Source organism: Microcebus murinus, chromosome 22, assembly GCF_040939455.1.
Source record: "Microcebus murinus isolate Inina chromosome 22, M.murinus_Inina_mat1.0, whole genome shotgun sequence".
NCBI lineage: Eukaryota > Metazoa > Chordata > Mammalia > Primates > Cheirogaleidae > Microcebus > Microcebus murinus.
Window position 1 is genome coordinate 20,311,443 of NC_134125.1, and position 17,153 is coordinate 20,328,595.

General features: G+C 46.5%; 1 protein-coding gene across 3 annotated transcripts in view; it reads right to left on the reverse strand.

Annotated features, from left to right (window-relative positions):
- AP1B1 (adaptor related protein complex 1 subunit beta 1) overlaps positions 1 to 16,819 on the reverse strand; it is a 54,314-nt gene extending 37,495 nt beyond the window's left edge. For 2 of the 3 annotated variants that reach the window (XM_012763842.2, XM_012763839.2), the window contains exon 1: positions 16,663 to 16,818. The gene's annotated coding sequence lies outside the window, so the exon portion shown is untranslated. Of the gene's footprint in view, positions 1 to 16,662 lie in introns of all 3 variants that reach the window. The other variant, XM_075996688.1, reaches the window with a different exon arrangement.
- Positions 16,820 to 17,153: the final 334 nt, after the last annotated feature.

A 17,153-nucleotide genomic window follows, 5' to 3' on the forward strand; every position in this document is an offset into this window, starting at 1 on the left:
GGATAACTGAAGGCAAAGGGGCTAAAACGCATAGGCCACAAAGAACCATAGAAAGTAACACATAAACAAATAAAAGTAAACAAACAAAAAGAACATTAGATGTCAAACTTCAGAGCTGCTCAGACTTTCATCTCTAAAAGAGGAGGCTGTCCCCTCCTGCAGGCACAATACAACACCTGAGGACACAACCTGCTGGTGACAGCTCTGTGTCATATGTAATTGACCAGGAGGAGGAAGGGGTGGAAAAGCTTCTTTCTTGGGGATTAAAAAAAGTGATAGAAGGTAGGGCATGGTAGCACTCTGGGAAGCTGAGGCAGGAGGACTGCTTGAGCTCAGGAGTTCGAGATCAGCCTGAACAAGAGCAAGACCCTGTCTCTATAGTCCCAGCTACTCTGGGGGCTGAGGCAGGAGGATCGCTTGAACCCAGGAGTTTGAGGTTGCAGTGAGCTACGATGACACCACTGTACTCTACCCAGGGTGGCAGAGCAAGACTCTGTCTCAATAAAAAAAAAAGTGATAGTGCTGCAGGTTTAGCTAGTCGAACTGCCACAGTTGCTGATACCTCTACAGCATTGAGCTTTTGATGACATTTCCTTTTACAGGCATTAAGCAACTACTCATAAACTCAAAGTGCCACCCAGGGCGCTGGCGCTGGCGCTGGCTGCTGCTTTTGTCCGCAGTATCTATTTCGCATATCCCTCTGCAGAGGGCCCAAGGGGAATGATGATGCAGAAACCCTATCCTTCTGAAGTTGTTTCATACTCAGGAAATCAGAGGAGGAAGGGGACATGGGGAGAAGTGAAACATTTTGGAAAGCCACCCCAAAGCACAGATTAAAAAAAAACAAAACACCTCACTTCACTGTGAAAGATCACCTACAGCTATTAATCTACTGAGGGTGGCTATCTCCTTGGGAGCTTTCTCTATTACAAGTGTCCGTGTGCTGGTACTAGGTCTTGCACTGCCTCTTGGATGTCAGTGCAGTAGAGATTTTTCATTTTCTCTGCAGGAATGGAAAAAAACTCTACAGTTCAGTCCTGAAGGGGCTCAGACTTGCAGATGCTGTGGGAAAAACTGGTGCTTTTCCTGGCACTGTTGACTGTTGCCATACACTGCATCCCTACCCCATGGAGGAAAAAGGGAATAAGACTTTGTTCTTTGATGTACCTCATCAGGTACATGGGTCACATTTGAAAGCAGCCAACCAATTTAGGCAAGAAAAACTTAGGGTTTGGAGTCCATCTTTGGAAGTGGCAGGGCGAGAAAAAGAAAAAAAAGAGCAGTAATTACAGGCAATTTTTGGTCCAGAAACTGCTCTGGCCAGTATGATGAGTCACTTTTGCTAAGGAGACAGCACTGTGGGCTGGGACCCTGCTCAATTTCAGCATTTATAGGCCAGGGAATGCCTCAAAGGGATGGCATGGTCAAAATTAAAAGAGGGGCATACCTGGAACAACTGGTTTTGCCCTTGAGGAACCAGTGCTGCTGTCCCCCTTTAAGTCTACCTTCTCACACCCATACTCAGAAGAGTATGCCTTTGATGTCATGTCCAGAACCAGTTCCTGTTAACTCCATTTTTGGACTTAAAGAAGACTAACTTAACATTGAGTAATAAAGCCTGAAATACAGTCATTTTCATTTATGTTTTCTAGAATTATAAGGAAGCCCTAGGTGAGACTCATGGAAACACTGGCCAGAGACAGGATGTAATATAATCTAAGAGAGGCAAAATGAGGTCTTAGGAAAAAGAGGAAGAAAAGAAAACTTACAAAATATTTTGGCCAAGCACAGCAGCTCACACCTATAATCCCAATACTTTGGGAGGCCGAGGCAGGAGGACTGCTTGAGGCCAAGAGTTTGAGACCAACCTGAGCAACACAGTAAGACCTCATTTCTACAAAAAAAAAAAAAAAAAAAAAAAAAAAAATTAGCCAGGCATGATGGCACACACCTGTAGTTCCAGCTATTTGGGAGACTGAGGCAAGAGGATCACTTGAGCACAGGAGTTCACGACCAACATGGTGAGACCCTCTCTCAAAAAAAAAAAAAGAAAGAAAGAAAGAAAAGAAAAAGAAATATAGAATAGCTTTCTGTGTTTTAAGCTAATAAAATAAATTTAAATCTAAGTGACTAAGGAATGGAGTGAGAAACTGATTTTTCATCATTGGTAAAGTTTTATAACTTGGCATTTTGTCCTCTGTGCATTTATTAGCTCTTTGGAACATAACGCAGTTTTAAAAAAATAGCACATGTACCCAAAATACCCTTCCCACCCATGCTCCTTCTTCAGTCTCAGCTGAAAACACTGCTGCCCCAAAAAAGCCTGCTCTGGACCCAAAGAGACAGAGGCCCCCTGACATTAGACTCAATTGTATCTCAGACTTCTCTGCAGACCTTTTCAAGCCTCTAATTTGGGATCTTTCCTGTTTAATGCAATCAACCCCGGGCCACTATGCCCGGCACATTCTAGGAGCTCACTAAATCTTTGCTGGCAAAATGAATGAAAAGATAAGTTCACAGAGAAGCTACAAAACCAAGGGCCCATGACAGATCACGATGAGAAAGCTCCACAATGAGTGCCAGACAGTGACGACTGGGCAAACCCGGAACATAAGGTTTTGCAGTTAACTTTCAACAAACATGGCAAGATGGCTGCCAGAAGATCTGGCTTTGCTACCAACAGCTCCATGACCCTGGGCAAATCTTCCAATCTCTGGGCCTTACTTTCTCCAACTGTCAAACAAGAGAATTCAACTAAACAATGGCTTTTCAAGCTGTTCCCCACTCTTAAACTGTTTAAAACAAATAAAAGTGAACTGTTCTGGTGGAAGTGAGGGTAGGAGACCTAGAGCGTGGGTCATCTGACTACGCCTATCTAGCCCCCTTCTTGCCAGGGGCCCTTTAGGCAATCCATGGTTCCATGGAACAAAGTTCGAAAACTAGGCTACTAAATGACAAAGTCCCTCCCATATCTCACATTCTATGATTCTCTGTTGGATGAGGGACACCTATTTCCCCACCACGAGGTGTTCTTCCCAGGTGTCCAACAAGAGGAAGTAGAATATGACTATTCTAAGAGTATGACACAAAATTTTTCCAAGGGGAAAAAAAGAACAGATTCAGAACATGGCTAAGGAAAGCAAACTTTATTAGGTCTTCAATACGAAGGAAAACAGTAACAAGGCAAAAGAGAAAGTGTTTTAATTCCCCAATGGCCAACTAATGGTCAAGGGAAAGACTTTCTAGTCTAAGGGCAGTGGTTCATGGCCAAGCAGCCCATGCTCTCCAATTAGACGGGAAGTGTGGAGGTGGTGGCACTCACACAATGCATTGCATGCCATCAACATTCAGTGAATTAATGAGGGAGATCATTGGTGTTGTGAGATGAGCCAAAGAAGAAGCTTTCGAAAGGAAAAAGGGAGAGACATTTGACAAGGTCTGATCCAGCTGCCATGTCCCATATCTGGATTTAAGAATATTCGGGCAGAGAAAACCAATCTCTGAGGTCTATGTTGGTGGCTTCCAACTTTAGTGCTGAAACTATTACTGTTAAATCCTTCTCTGATGAATGAAGAGCTGTTCAGAGACCTCTTCCAAGGTACACATTAGTTCAAGGTCAGTCAAGACTAAGTTAGGAAAAGAATATATAAAAGGGGCTGGGGTGGTGCCACTGTTTCTTCATCAGGGACAGAAAAGCCAAACTTTGTTAATTCCATGTGTTTTGCTGTTTCCATTCTGTCTGAAGGGCAGAGGCTGACTGATTTCACAAATATTCCCCTACTCTGTGCCATGTCTTGGACTGTGTACCTGCCCCCATGAAGCTTAGAGTTGGATAGAGATGATTGTTCTACTCACCACTCCTCACCTGTCTGAACAGATTCCTCTTAAAAAGGAAAAGGGTCCTTATAGGAAAGTACTAACGTTTACTTTACAGACAGGGAAACAGGTTAAGACCAGCTTGAAGATTAAAAGGTGAATCAGCAGTAGAGAAACTAGATTTCAGACTTTCTCTCTGAGACAATGTGGTCATTGAACTCAGCCAGACAGGTTCTTTCAAGTCAGTTCAATAACTATGAGAAAATAAGCTGTGGTCTTCTCCAGGCTCAGCATGAAATTCAGAACAAAGATGGCAATGGAAATAGTAATAGCAAGTGGATAAGCTCTTTGGGCCAGACACTACGTAAAGAGCTTTCAACTTAGTCCTCACAATAACCTGTGAAAAAGGTTTTAATAATATCATAAGTTTATAGATGAGGAAACTGAAGCCCAAAGAGGTCAAGGCATTTGTTTAGAGTCACACAACTAGAAAATGATAGTGCCAACACTCTCCCCACCATGAAGTCACACACATCCCACTCCTCTCTGAATAAAGCCCTGGCAGAAACACACACGCTCTAGGCTAAAGAGTATGTGAAATGGGTTGCCACACATCTCTGCAGAGTCCCTTGGATGTTGAATTACAGGTTATTTTAGGGCCAGTCCATCCAGTTGGGACAACAGGAAATGTCAGGTTTGATCATGTGCCTCCTGAAAGCCTGCCTGGGTGAACCTGCCAAGTTATGGGTCTCCTGGGATTTGGATAAAAATGGATTAGTCAAAATCAATCTCCTGAGGCCCCCTAGCAATTAAAGGTCTCAAAATGAAAAGAAACTCAAGGCAGACAAATGCCACAGGCAAATGTTCTTATATCAGCACTGAGTCTCTAGAACCTCATTCTAGAATCAGGTGCTAGTTCTCAAGTAATCTACAGGCAGTAATGTGTAGAAAGATCTGCTGCCAAGTAAAAGGAAAGTTTCTCTAGATTTGGAAAAAAATTCATAAGGGCTTCTTCTGAATAATACTTAAATTAATCAAGATGAGGAGAAAGAGGCCATGGACTACACAATGAGGCCCCTTGTGATCTGTGTTCCCACCTGTCCAATGGGAACGATTTCTTTTTTTGTTTGTTTTTTTGAGACAGAGTCTCACTCTGTTGCCTGGGCTAGAGTGCCATGGCGTCAGCCTAGCTCACAGCAACCTCAAACTCCTGGGCTCAAGCAATCCTCCTGCTTCAGCCTCCCAAGTAGCTGGGACTACAGGCATACGCCACCATGCCTGGCTAATTTTTTCTATACAGATTTTTTTTAGTTGTTCGGCTAATTTTTTTCTATTTTTAGTAGAAACAGGGTCTTGTTCTTGCTCAGGTGGTCTCAAACTCCTGACCTCGAGCAATCCTCCCACCTCAGCCTCCCAGAGTGCTAGGGACAGGCGTGAGCCATCATGCCTGGCATGGGAACAATTTCTTAAAATCTGTCAAGTGTCACAGTCATTCATGTGGCATGGATGACAATGTGGAGCATTATCTGCTCCAGACCTAGGACTGCGCCCCACACAGGAAAATGCACACAGTAAGCAAAGGACAGTCTTTTCGGGCTGGGCTCTTACAGGTTCAAGAGGCCAAGTAAAGGACTGCAGGGGAATAGCAGTGATCCTGCCCTCCAGATACCTGCCACCAAAGTGCAAAAGAGGGTTTTGAGATGGGTGGAGCATCAAAGGAAGTTCTATTAGATGAAGAGGGGCTTGGCTGGACATGAAAAGACGGGTCAGATTGAGAAGGGCAGGATCAACATCTCTAATCATCAGGGAAATGCAAATCAAAACTGCAATGCGATATCACTTAACTCCAGTGAGAATGGCCTTTATCAAAAAGTCCCCAAACAATAAATGTTGGCGTGGATGTGGAGAGATAGGAACACTCCTACACTGCTGGTGGGACTGCAAACTGGTTCAGACTCTGTGGAAAGCAATATGGAGATACCTTAAAGCGATACAAGTAGATCTACCATTTGATCCAGCAATTCCACTACTGGGCATCTACCCAAAAGATCAAATGACACTCTACAAATGGGACACCTGCACTCGAATGCTTTTTTTTGTTTTTTTATTTTAGCGTATTATGGGGGTACAAGTGTTAAGGTTACATATATTGCCCATAGCCCCCTCTCCCCTCGATTAAAGGCTTCAAGCGTGTCCATCTCCCAAATGTTGCACATCTTACTCGTTGTGGTTGTATATACCCATCCCCTCCTCCCCCTTCCCACCCTCCCTACACCCGATAAATGTTACTCCTATATGTCTGCTTAGGTGTTGATCCGTTAATACCAATTTGCTGGCGTGCACTCGAATGTTTATAGCAGCACAATTCACAATTGCAACCCAAGTGCCCATCAATTCATGAGTGGATTAATAAAATGTGGTATATGTATACCATGGAGTATTATTCAGCTTTAAAAAACAATGGTGGCCGGCGCGGTGGCTCACACCTGTAATCCCAGCACTCTGGGAGGCTGAGGCGGGTGGACTGCTTGAGGTCAGGAGTTCAAACCCAGCCTGAGCAAGAGCGAGACCCCGTCTCTACTATAAATAGAAAGAAATTAATTGGCCAATTAATATATATAGAAAAAATTAGCCAGGCATGGTGGCGCATGCCTGTAGTCACAGCTACTTGGGAAGCTGAGGCAGCAGGATTGCTTGAGCCCAGGAGTTTGAGGTTGTTGTAAGCTAGGCTGACATCATGGCACTCACTCTACCCTGGGCAACAAATAGAGACTCTGTCTCAAAAAAAAAAAAAAAACAATGGTGATATAGCACCTCTTGTATTTTCCTGGATAGAGCTGGAACCCATTCTACTAAGTGAAGTATCTCAAGAATGGAAAAACCAGCACCACATGTACTCACCAGCAAATTGGTATTAATGGATCAACACCTAAGTGAACATATAGGAAAAACATTTATTAGGTGTCGGGCAGGTGGGAGGAGGGAGGAGGGGATGGGTATATACAAACACAATGAGTGGGTTGTGCAATGTTAGGGGGATGGTCATGCTTGAAGCTCTGACTCAAGGGGGTAGGGGGGTATGGGCAATACATGTAACCTTAACATTTGTACCCCCATAATATGCTGAAATTAAAAAAAAAAAAAGATTTAGAAGGGCAGGAGTTGGAGTGACATGGAGAAGACCCACAAGATTCCAGAATAATGAGACAGGGAACTGAACAACTAAACCACCCCCAACACGGGCTGGGGAACAGGCTCTTGCTAAGTGATTTACACCTCTGTCTCACTTAATTCTCATAGTAATCCATTTAAAAATGAGGAATTAGAGACACTGAAACAGAAGTGACTTACCCAAGGCCCAAACAATCATGTGTGTTCAGAAGTCAAGGACGTGGAAGGGAAAGGAGCAGATGAGGACAGGGACGGAAGGAGGAGACTCAAAGATGGTCTTGGACGCCAGGGTATGTTAGACCCTGTCAGTGAAGATGCAGCAGTCATGTCAAGTAACAAGCAAGTCTCACGCTAACAAGCATTTGACACTGATGACCAGTCCCTCCTCCCTGAAACAATTTCTTCCCTTGGATTCCTGGATGCCATGCTCTCTGCTTTCCCTCCTACCCCACCGTCCATGGCTTCTCAAGTCTCCTTTGTTTGTTCCTCCTCCTCTCCCTCTCCTTCAATACCGAGTGCCCCAGGGCTCAGGCCTGATACCTGCTTCTCTTCTCCATCTACACTATTTCCCTTTTTGGTGAAAGCTTTAAGTATCATCCACATGCTGACAACTCACAACTTTGCATCCCTAGGCCCAACCTCTCCCCTGAACTCTGGGCGCATATATCCAAACCATCTATCTGACATTCCCACCTGAATGTCTATAGGACTAGGAGGCAGCTCAAACCTAACATGATAAAAACAGATCTCCGGCTTCCTTCCCCTCCCTACTGTCCCATTCTGCTGTCTTCATCATCTAGTTACTGCCAACACCATCTTAAACAGGTTGTCAGGTTAACAACCTCAGAGTCTTTCTTAACAACATAGTCTCTCTCATACCCCCCATCTAGGCTATCAGCAAATCCTATTGGGTCTACTTTCAAAATGAATTCAGAATCCACGAGCAGCTTCTCCCAGTTCTATCACTACCCTCTGGCCCTGGGCCACCATGACCTCCCATTGAGAATGCCACCAACCTGCTGTTCCCCTAACAACCAAATTCAGCAACAGCCAGGATGATACTATTACAGTCTAAGTCAGACAGTAGCACCCCTCTGCTCAAAATCTTCCAACAGCTTCCTGTCTCACTCGGAGGAAACGCGAAAGTCCCTACCATGGCCTCATGGGCCACAAGCACTGTATGACGTACATCTCCTCACCATTATTACCCTTTAACTCTTCTCCCACTCTTCTCCCCATCATTCCCTCAGCTCCAGCCACACGGGTCTCTTTGCCGATCCTTGAACACAACAGGCACATTTCTTCCTCAGGGCCTTTGCACGTGCTGTTCACTTAGCCAGGAAGGCTCTTTTCCAGGTATCCTCATGGCTCAGTCCCTCACCTCTTCAAGTCTTTTTTTTTTTTGGGGGGGGGGGGACTATAAAACGACTTTGTTTATTGAGGGCAAGAGGATGCAAACAATATAAAAATCAAAAGCTTATCTGGTATTTAATTAACTTTTCTTTCTCTGCTCAGAAGTGGATTTTATTTGTACATTTTCTAAGGGTCCTGATCTGCTCATGAGATCCTTACACAGGGAGAAGCTGTGGGTCAGAGTTCTTAAGCAATCCTTTGAGAGAACTCTTATCAGGGTAGAGTAATTGCTCAGTTCTGCCTACTTCTTTCCCTTCTGCTTCATGTGTAGTCAAAATAGTCATTGCAAAGCAATGGTGAGGTCTGCAATTAGGGAAAAGAAGCTCTGGAAGCCCACTTTGCCGTCTTGGCACTGGTCCAGGTCCTTCATTATTTTGTCCAAGCCCAGAGGGTCTTTCTGATTTTCCAAAAATCTATATCAATTCCAGGAGTTTCTTAAAAAAAAAAAAAAAAAAGAAAAGAAACAAAAATCTAGGGAATTCGTTTTCCATGAGGACTCTCAGGTCATCCTTTGTTAAGTAGCCTTTATCCCCAGCAAATCTGTGAAATGTAAACATCATGGTTTCCATGGTATGTTCCATTTGAGATGGCATTTTGGTGAGGTCTGTTGAAGTCTGGGCTGTGAGGCGCGGCGCGGATGCTGGGCAAGCTGGGACGCGGGGCGGTGAGCATAGCGCGGCAGGCGGTGAGGCCTAGTGCCCCTCTTTAAGTCTTGACTCAAACGTCACCTTCTCATTGAGGCCTTCTTCAATCAAGTTTTTTTTTCTTTTTTTTTTGAGACAAAGTCTCACTCTATTGCCTGGGCTAGAGTGCCGTGGTGTCAGCCTAGCTCATAGCAACCTCAAACTCCTGGGCTCAAGCAATCCTGCTGCCTCAGCCTCCCAAGTAGCTGGGACTACAGGCACGAACCACAATGCCCAGCTAATTTTTTCTATAAATTTTTAGTTAGCCAATTAATTTCTTTCCATTTTTAGTAGAGACAGGGCCTCTTGCTCAGGCTGGTTTCAAACTCCTGACCTCAAGCGATGGACCTACCTCGGCCTCCCAGAGTGCTAGGATTACAAGGGTGAGCCACCGAGCCCGACCTTTTGTTTTATTTTTTGAGGCAGGGTCTCACCTTGTCACCCAGGCTGGAGTGCAGTGGCATGATTATGGCTCGCTGTAGCCTCAAACTCAGGCATCCTCAAACTACGGCCCGTGGGCCACATGTAGCTTGCTGAGGATGAGGACATTTATCCGGCTGGGTGTTTTTTTTTTTTTTTTCGGCTGGGTGTTTTTGCCGCCACTGCCTGTCCTGCTTAGCAGCCAACTCGTCCCAGGCCCACAGTGCGCATGTGTGGAATGTGCACCTCACTCTCCAACCGCCCTCCAATGGTCTGAGAGACAGTGAACTGTCTCCCCTGTTTAAAAAGTTTGAAGACCCCTGCTCAAACTCCTGAGCTCAAGTAATCCTCCTGTTTCAGCCTCTGAAGTAGCTGGGACTATAGCTGCATGCTGCCATGCCCAGCTAATTATTTTTCATTTTATTAAAGATGGGGTCTCACTATGTCACCCAGGCTGGTCTCAAACTCCTGGGCTCAAGTGATTCTCCCAGGCCGGGCATGGTGGCTCACGCCTGTAATCCTAGCACTCTGGGAGGCCGAGGCAGGTGGATTGCTCAAGGTCAGGAGTTCAAAACCAGCTTGAGCGAGACCCCATCTCTACTAAAAAGAGAAAGAAATTAATTGACCAACTAAAAATATATATACAAAAAATTAGCCGGGTATGGTGGCTCATGCCTGTAGACCCAGCTACTCGGGAGGCTGAGGCAGTAGGATCACTTAAGCCCAGGAGATTGAGGTTGCTGTGAGCTTGGCTGATGCCACAGCACTCTCTCTAGCCGGGGCAACAAAGTGAGAGTCTGTCTCTAAAAAAAAAAAAAGCGATTCTCCCATCTCAGCCTCCCAAATTCCTGGGATTACAGGCGTGAACCACCACACCTGGCGCTAACCACTTTATTTAAAATTGTATACACACACCCAACCAATCCCCACCACTTCCTAATCCTCTTTTCCCCCCTTCAAAGTATTTCTTACCTACACGTTATAAAATGTACTTACATTGTCTATTTTTTTCTCCCTCCACAATGTAAATTCCATGAGGGCAAGGATTTTGTCCATCTTGTTCCCTGCTCTATTCCTAACTCCTAGACTGGTACTTGGCAAACAGCAGGTATTCAATCAATTTAAATGACTAGTGCTCAGCTCTCTTCTTGGAGAAATTTCATGTTTTGTAAACCAACCTCTGCTAGAGAGCAGCTTCCCAATGTTCCATCCACTGGGTTTGCCTAAATCAAAGATACATCTGGCTCCACTTGTCAAGCTGTTTTGACTATACCGAAATAGAAAATGCCAGCCTCCCAGCCCATTTACAGCCAATACATGGAAGGTAAGTAAATAAGTGATGAGAGAGAGAAGAAAGGGCAAGGGTAGGAGATCATGTGGCAACATCTCCAGTGGGAGAAATGCCCGGTGAGTCCAGGTCACCATCACTTGCTTCAACAGGCATCCGCTCAGAGAGTTGACAGAGCTGTGGGAGGTGGGGGGTTTTGACACAGGCTATGACGTGAACTCAGCCAGGCCGTGGCCTCCAGGCCTTCTGTGCTCCTCTGACTGCCAAGCTCTTCACTCCCCCTGCACTTGCTGATCCTTTTGCCTAGATTATCTTCTCCTGGCAACTCCAACTTATCCTTCAAATCTCGGCTTAGGTGACATCACTTCAAATACACCTTCCCTGCATGCGCTATCTTAAAGTACTTCTCTGGCCCCATAGCCCAGTGTTCTTATTCATCCATTTACTGAGCATCTTCCAAGTACCAGAAACGATTCTACATGCTGGGGATGCAGCAGCGAATGAGACAGACAAAAACACTTCCCCTCACGGAGCTTACATCCTAATGAGGGACAGAGACCATAGCAGAATGCAGTGTCTCAGATTAGTGATAAATGCTATGGAGGAAAAAAGAGCAGGGAAGGAGGATAGGGAGGGGAGAGGAGAGAAAGGGAGGTTAAAATTTAACTAAGGTGATCCCAGAAGGCCTCCTTGAGAAGGTGACAGGTGACATCATCTGGTGAAGAGCCTGCCAGGCAAAAGAAACAGCCAGTGCAAAGGTGGGAGTGTGCCTGGTATGTCTGAGGAACAGCAGGGAGGCGAATGTGGAAGTAAGGGGCAGTGGGTCAAGAGGTCAGAGGAGAATAGAGGGCCTTTTAGTCAAAAACAAGGACTCTAGGCCGGGCGCGGTGGCTCATGCCTGTAATCCTAGCTCTTGGGAGGCCGAGGCGGGCGGATTGCTCAAGGTCAGGAGTTCAAAACCAGCCTGAGCAAGAGCGAGACCCCGTCTCTACTATAAATAGAAAGAAATTAATTGGCCAACTGATATATATATATAAAAAAAAAATTAGCCGGGCATGGGCGCATGCCTGTAGTCCCAGCTACTCGGGAGGCTGAGGCAGAAGGATCGCTCGAGCCCAGGAGTTTGAGGTTGCTGTGAGCTATGCTGACGCCACGGCACTCACTCTAGCCTGGACAACAAAGCGAGACTCTGTCTCAAAAAAAAAAAAAAAAAACAAGGACTCTGACTTTTACTCTGAGTGAGCCACTGGAGGGTTTGGAGCAGAGGAGTCCTGAGATCTGACTTACATTTTAACAGGCTCTGGCTGTTACGTGTTTTGTTTGCCTCATGGCTTGGTTTTTCTACTCATTGCATTTGTTTTCTTTTTCTTCTTTGTCTCTCCCCCATTAGAATGAAGTAAGCAACCCAAATGCAGAAACTATGTTCGCTTGTTTACCTATCAGCACAGCCCAGCGCCAGGCACCAGCAGGCTTCAATAAACACTGAATAAATGAACGCTGGACTTACGAAGTCTCTGCTCTTCATGCCTCAGCACACAGCCACCCAACGCTTAGAGGTCAGACCACCACGGAAGCAAACTCAGCAGCTGACTGTCCTGAAATTTTGTCATTCCATTCCCAATATGCTTAAGATCCTAAAAGCAAGGAGGGTGTGGTAAAAAGTACAGGCCACCCAAGTCTACTCCTCCACAGAACTTGGCTATTGAAATGCTGAAAATGAACACTGAAGGTTTGGTTTTAAAGCTTGAGACCTGACCTCCAAATCTATCATCTTTCAACTTAGAGTCCACAGGGGAGACAGATGGTAACCTGGAGGGTCAGTGACTAAGGCATCCTGGTGCTAATGAACTCTGGGCCTTCTGGAGTCAACCAGCCACAAGCTACTTTATTTATTTATTTTGAGACAGAGTCTCACTTTGTTGCCCAGGCTAGAACAAGTGCCGTGGCGTCAGCCTAGCTCACAGCAACCTCAAACTCCTGGGCTCAAGCAATCCTACTGCCTCAGCCTCCCAAGTAGCTGGGACTACAGGCATGTGCCACCATGTCCGGCTAATTTTTTCTATATATATTAGTTGGCCAATTAATTTCCTTCTATTTATAGTAGAGACGGGGTCTTGCTCTTGCTCAGGCTGGTTTCGAACTCCTGACCTCGAGCAATCCGCCTACCTCGGCCTCCCAGAGTGCTAGGATTACAGGTGTGAGCCAATGTGCTTGGCCCACAAGCTACTTTAACTAGGAGAGGCCTCCCAACTTCAGAGAGACCTTTCTGATAGAGGGCAGAGGTTAAGCCCAAGGCTAAACACCCAATGAGCATGAGGGTTGGGAGTACAGAACCACAGCCAAGTCCCTCCTTGGCTCCATTGTATAACAGGAGACACTCTAAGAACAAGGGGTTGGGAAGGGGAAGGTGGCCACAGCAGGTATGACAGGGGGCCTCACAGGCTCCACACAACACAACAGGCACAACCACACCATGACTGTAAATGGGAACTACAATGTTATATACCTGAGGGATTTGTGAGGCCAAAACAAGTCAATATACAAACCTCTTAGCAGTGCCCAGCCTACCAAGTGCTTGATAAATGTTAGCCACTGTTACTACTACGCAGAGAGAGAGAGTTTACCACCTCCCCGGTCCCTACCAAACTCCCAGGTCTCTGGAGGTCCTGAGGCACTGTGGTGGCTGGCTAATGGTAGCAAGTGCAGTTTGAAAGTAGTTAATCTCCCCTCTGATCAAATTTCTCCCTGTCTCTGTGAAGTGACATGAGGATGTCCTGACAAGAGATCATCTAGAAAACACTTTGAATTCCTTAGGCATCAAGGAATCCTAACAATTCAATGCAATAGTCATTTGTTCATTCACTAAACATTTACTGAACACCAACTATGTGCCAGACATCTCACTAGGTGCTGGAGACACAGTTAAGATGAGTCCTTGCCAAGGATTAAGAGCTATTTACTTATTAAGAGAAGGCAGCCAAGCAAACAATCACAACCCACTGTGATCACTGCTACAGGATGTCAAGAAGGATAACTAGCTGAGGCCTGCAATGTGGGGGTGATGACCAGAGGGGAAGCACCAAGCAGTGGTCCAGCAAAGAAGGGAGGGGAGAGAGGACGAAATAGTGTTCAAGTAGAGGGAACAGCACAAAGAAAAGACCAAGAGGTATAAAGAGTTGGGGCTTGCAGAACTGGCAAGCAGCTGAGGTTGAATGGAGCTTGGGAGAAGGTGGAAGTGTGGAGTAGGAGAGATAAGGAGAGAGAACCAGGCAGGGGACAGAGTCCAAAAGGCCTTGAATGTCAGGCTAAGTAATGTAAGTTTTAGCCTGAGGGCTACAGAAAACCACTGATGGATTTTTAAGCTGGATTTTAAAAAAGGACTCCCCAACTGTTCAGTTGATATTTTCTCTGTGTAGTATTTGTTTCTCTCTGTGTGAAGAGATAAAGAAAAGAAAAATCATTTCTAGGCTGTGATATCAATGATCTATCTTAGGCAAAAAGACTTGTCTTCAGAAAAAGACACATCTTCAAGGAACAGATGCCCCTTCAACTTTCAGAAATGCACCAAAGTGCAAAACCCATACCCAAGCCACGCTTACTGTCAGCATGTCACGCTTTGGTGCCAGACATGGGGGGGCGGGCGGGAGGTTTGAGGAAGTAAGCAGTTAAGACATGCAACAGAGGATGACTAGAAAAACATGAAAGTCCAAGCCCAGATCCAGTAGGACCAACGGACTGAACTTGTTTTGAACCACTTTTAGGAAGTGAAACGAGAAGGGTAGAAGTCCTAAGTACATAAAGGTCTCTGTTTGCAGAAGGAAGTAATACCCCACAAGCCAGGGTTGACAGCGTTCCTCAGACACAAGCCTCCAGCTAGCATCAACTGGCAATCAAGGCACTCACAATAATGGGCTCTGCACAAATTGGGGTCAGGGAGTAATAAGGGTAATACTGACCACCAGCATTATTTTAGAGCTGAAGTAAAGGAGGCCCAGACTAAGTAAATTATCCAGGTCATACTACTGGGAAGCTGCTGAGCTGGGACAAACCCAGCGCTGACTGACAGGGAGTCAGGCAGTACTCTTTCCATTATACCTCTGAGCCCTTCAAGCAGCTCTAGGGGAAGCCTCTGCTCAACTCACACTCAACAGATGATCTCCACACAACCTCTGAGGAATGCGAGACTTTGAGAACTACTGAAGCTACTCCTCATAACAGTTTCTGAGAGGTTGAAGGAGACTGCTGGGCTCGACTCAGGACAGGGAGCCAGATGCTCTGAGCTCTCCTCATGTTCCTACCATCTGTGACAAGTCGCTTTATCTCAAATCCTCCCTTGGAAGAATAGGGATAAGGTGACACTATTAAGTTTCTGTGAATTCAATGGAACTAGGAGAACAGATCATAGAGTTTTTTTGTTTTTTTTTAAAAAGGTACTATAGTAATACTTATATCACAGCTTTCTTCAGAAGCGTGTGGAAACCTTCACAAGTTCATTAAGACTTATAGCACCCAGGAGTGGGTAGGAAGGTGGCAGGGAAACTTGTGCTGTCAGGGAAACTGAGGCAGAATTGGAGCTAGTGAATATCTACAAAGGAATAAGGCTCGGACTCACAGAGCCTAGCCCTCCTACCAAACCATCTCCTTATCTCCCAGGCAAAATGTGCTCTTCCCAGCCAAGAGGTCATGGGGCCTGCACATTTCTAAGAAAGGCCAAGACCCTTCCCTTGGGAAGATTCTTCCAGAACCAAGGGCCAAAAGATTCGCTAGGGGTCATGTGGTTCCTCTCTCCTTACACCAAAAGGAATGCAGCTCAACCACTCTCAAGTGAGGTTCTGCATATTCTTCTTTAGCCTCATGGATATCCTGTTTTGTGCCTCACAATTCCCTATAGTCAGGAAAACCTTAAACTCTAGCCCTGAAAGGTAAATCACTTACAGCAACAGCCTGCAGGATTGTTTCATCCTAAAGAAAGTGAACTGAACGCTGCTTATGGAGATCAAACAAGAAGCAATACGGCTACATCTTGACATAGACCTAGATAAATACAACAGCAGCTAAAAATATTAAGTAGCCCCTACACTTCAACCCTGCTCCAGCCTCTCCTTTGTCTCTGCACTTCATAGGTCCCTGAAAGCCTGGGTAGGAACCCTGGCCTTGCCTCTACTACCAGATTGACCTTACATGTGTGATTTAAGCTCTCTGTGCCTTGGTGTCCTTGTCGATAAAATGGGGATAACTAAAGTAGCTACCTCACAAGGGTTGCTGTGAGGCTTCAACATGGCATTGTAAGTAAAGTGTTTAGCACAGTGTCAGGTACACAGTAGGGACTCAATAACCAGCAGCTAGCACCTTCCTCGGTATATTTTAGCATTATTATAGGTGTCCCCATTCAGTCAACTTGTCCCTGAGGCTCCAACAGGCAGACCAAGCGCAAGCCTACCCGGGTGCAGGTGGCGTCTAGCCGTTTCTTGATTTTTTTTTTTCTTTTTGAACCTTGGCAAAGAGATAAGGCCTGAACAACAAGGAGGCCTCAGATGGCCACAGGGGTGAGTGTAAAGGGGGAAACCAGAGCCCAAAGAGTTTTCCCTCCGGGCAGGGGCGGGCTCCTAGGGGCCTAAGTCTAGAAGTCTCTCTGGGCGGGAGCCCCAGCAGGGACTGCGGACCTGAGGCGTCCGGGGAGCGGGCCGGCGGCCAAGTGGGCGCGAATGAATGAACCCGCAGCAATTCCACCTCGTCCGGGCCGGGAACGCAGCTCGCGCCCCTCTAGCGCCGCGTCCTTCATGACCTCTGACCCCAAAAACACCTCACCTCAGACCCCCGACTCCCCGCCCCACTTCTTCTCCTGCCTCGCGGGGCTCCCTGCTCCCTCACCCGCAGGTCCGAACAGCTCCTGACGCCAGGGCTCGGTTCGGTTCGGCAGCAAAATGTCCGCGGCCTTCTCCTCCCGCTCTCCCGGTGCGTCCGCGCTGCTCGCCGCTCCGAGCCCCGCGGCTGTCACCTGCCGGGCGGAAGTGAGCTGCCCGCGCGCGGGCACTTCCGGTGGACGCACGGCCTGGGGGCGGGGTCAAGGGTACAACCCGGGCGGGGGTGGTACTCGTGGGGGCGGGGCCAGAAAGGGGCGGGGCCGACCGACATTAACTCCTCGGCAACTAGGGCGCCGCTCCGAGGCTGTCTCCCGCAGAGCGCTTGGAAAAGCCAGCCAGCCTACTGCTAAGTAGTTTAGCGTGACGGAGCCGGAAAAGGTCGTGGAGACTTTGAGGTCCGTCTCCTTTTATGTTATAGACTGGGAAACTGAGCCTCTGAGAGGGACAGAGTTTTGCTCAAGGTCACTCACCCTATGAATGGACGAGTGGAAACCAGAG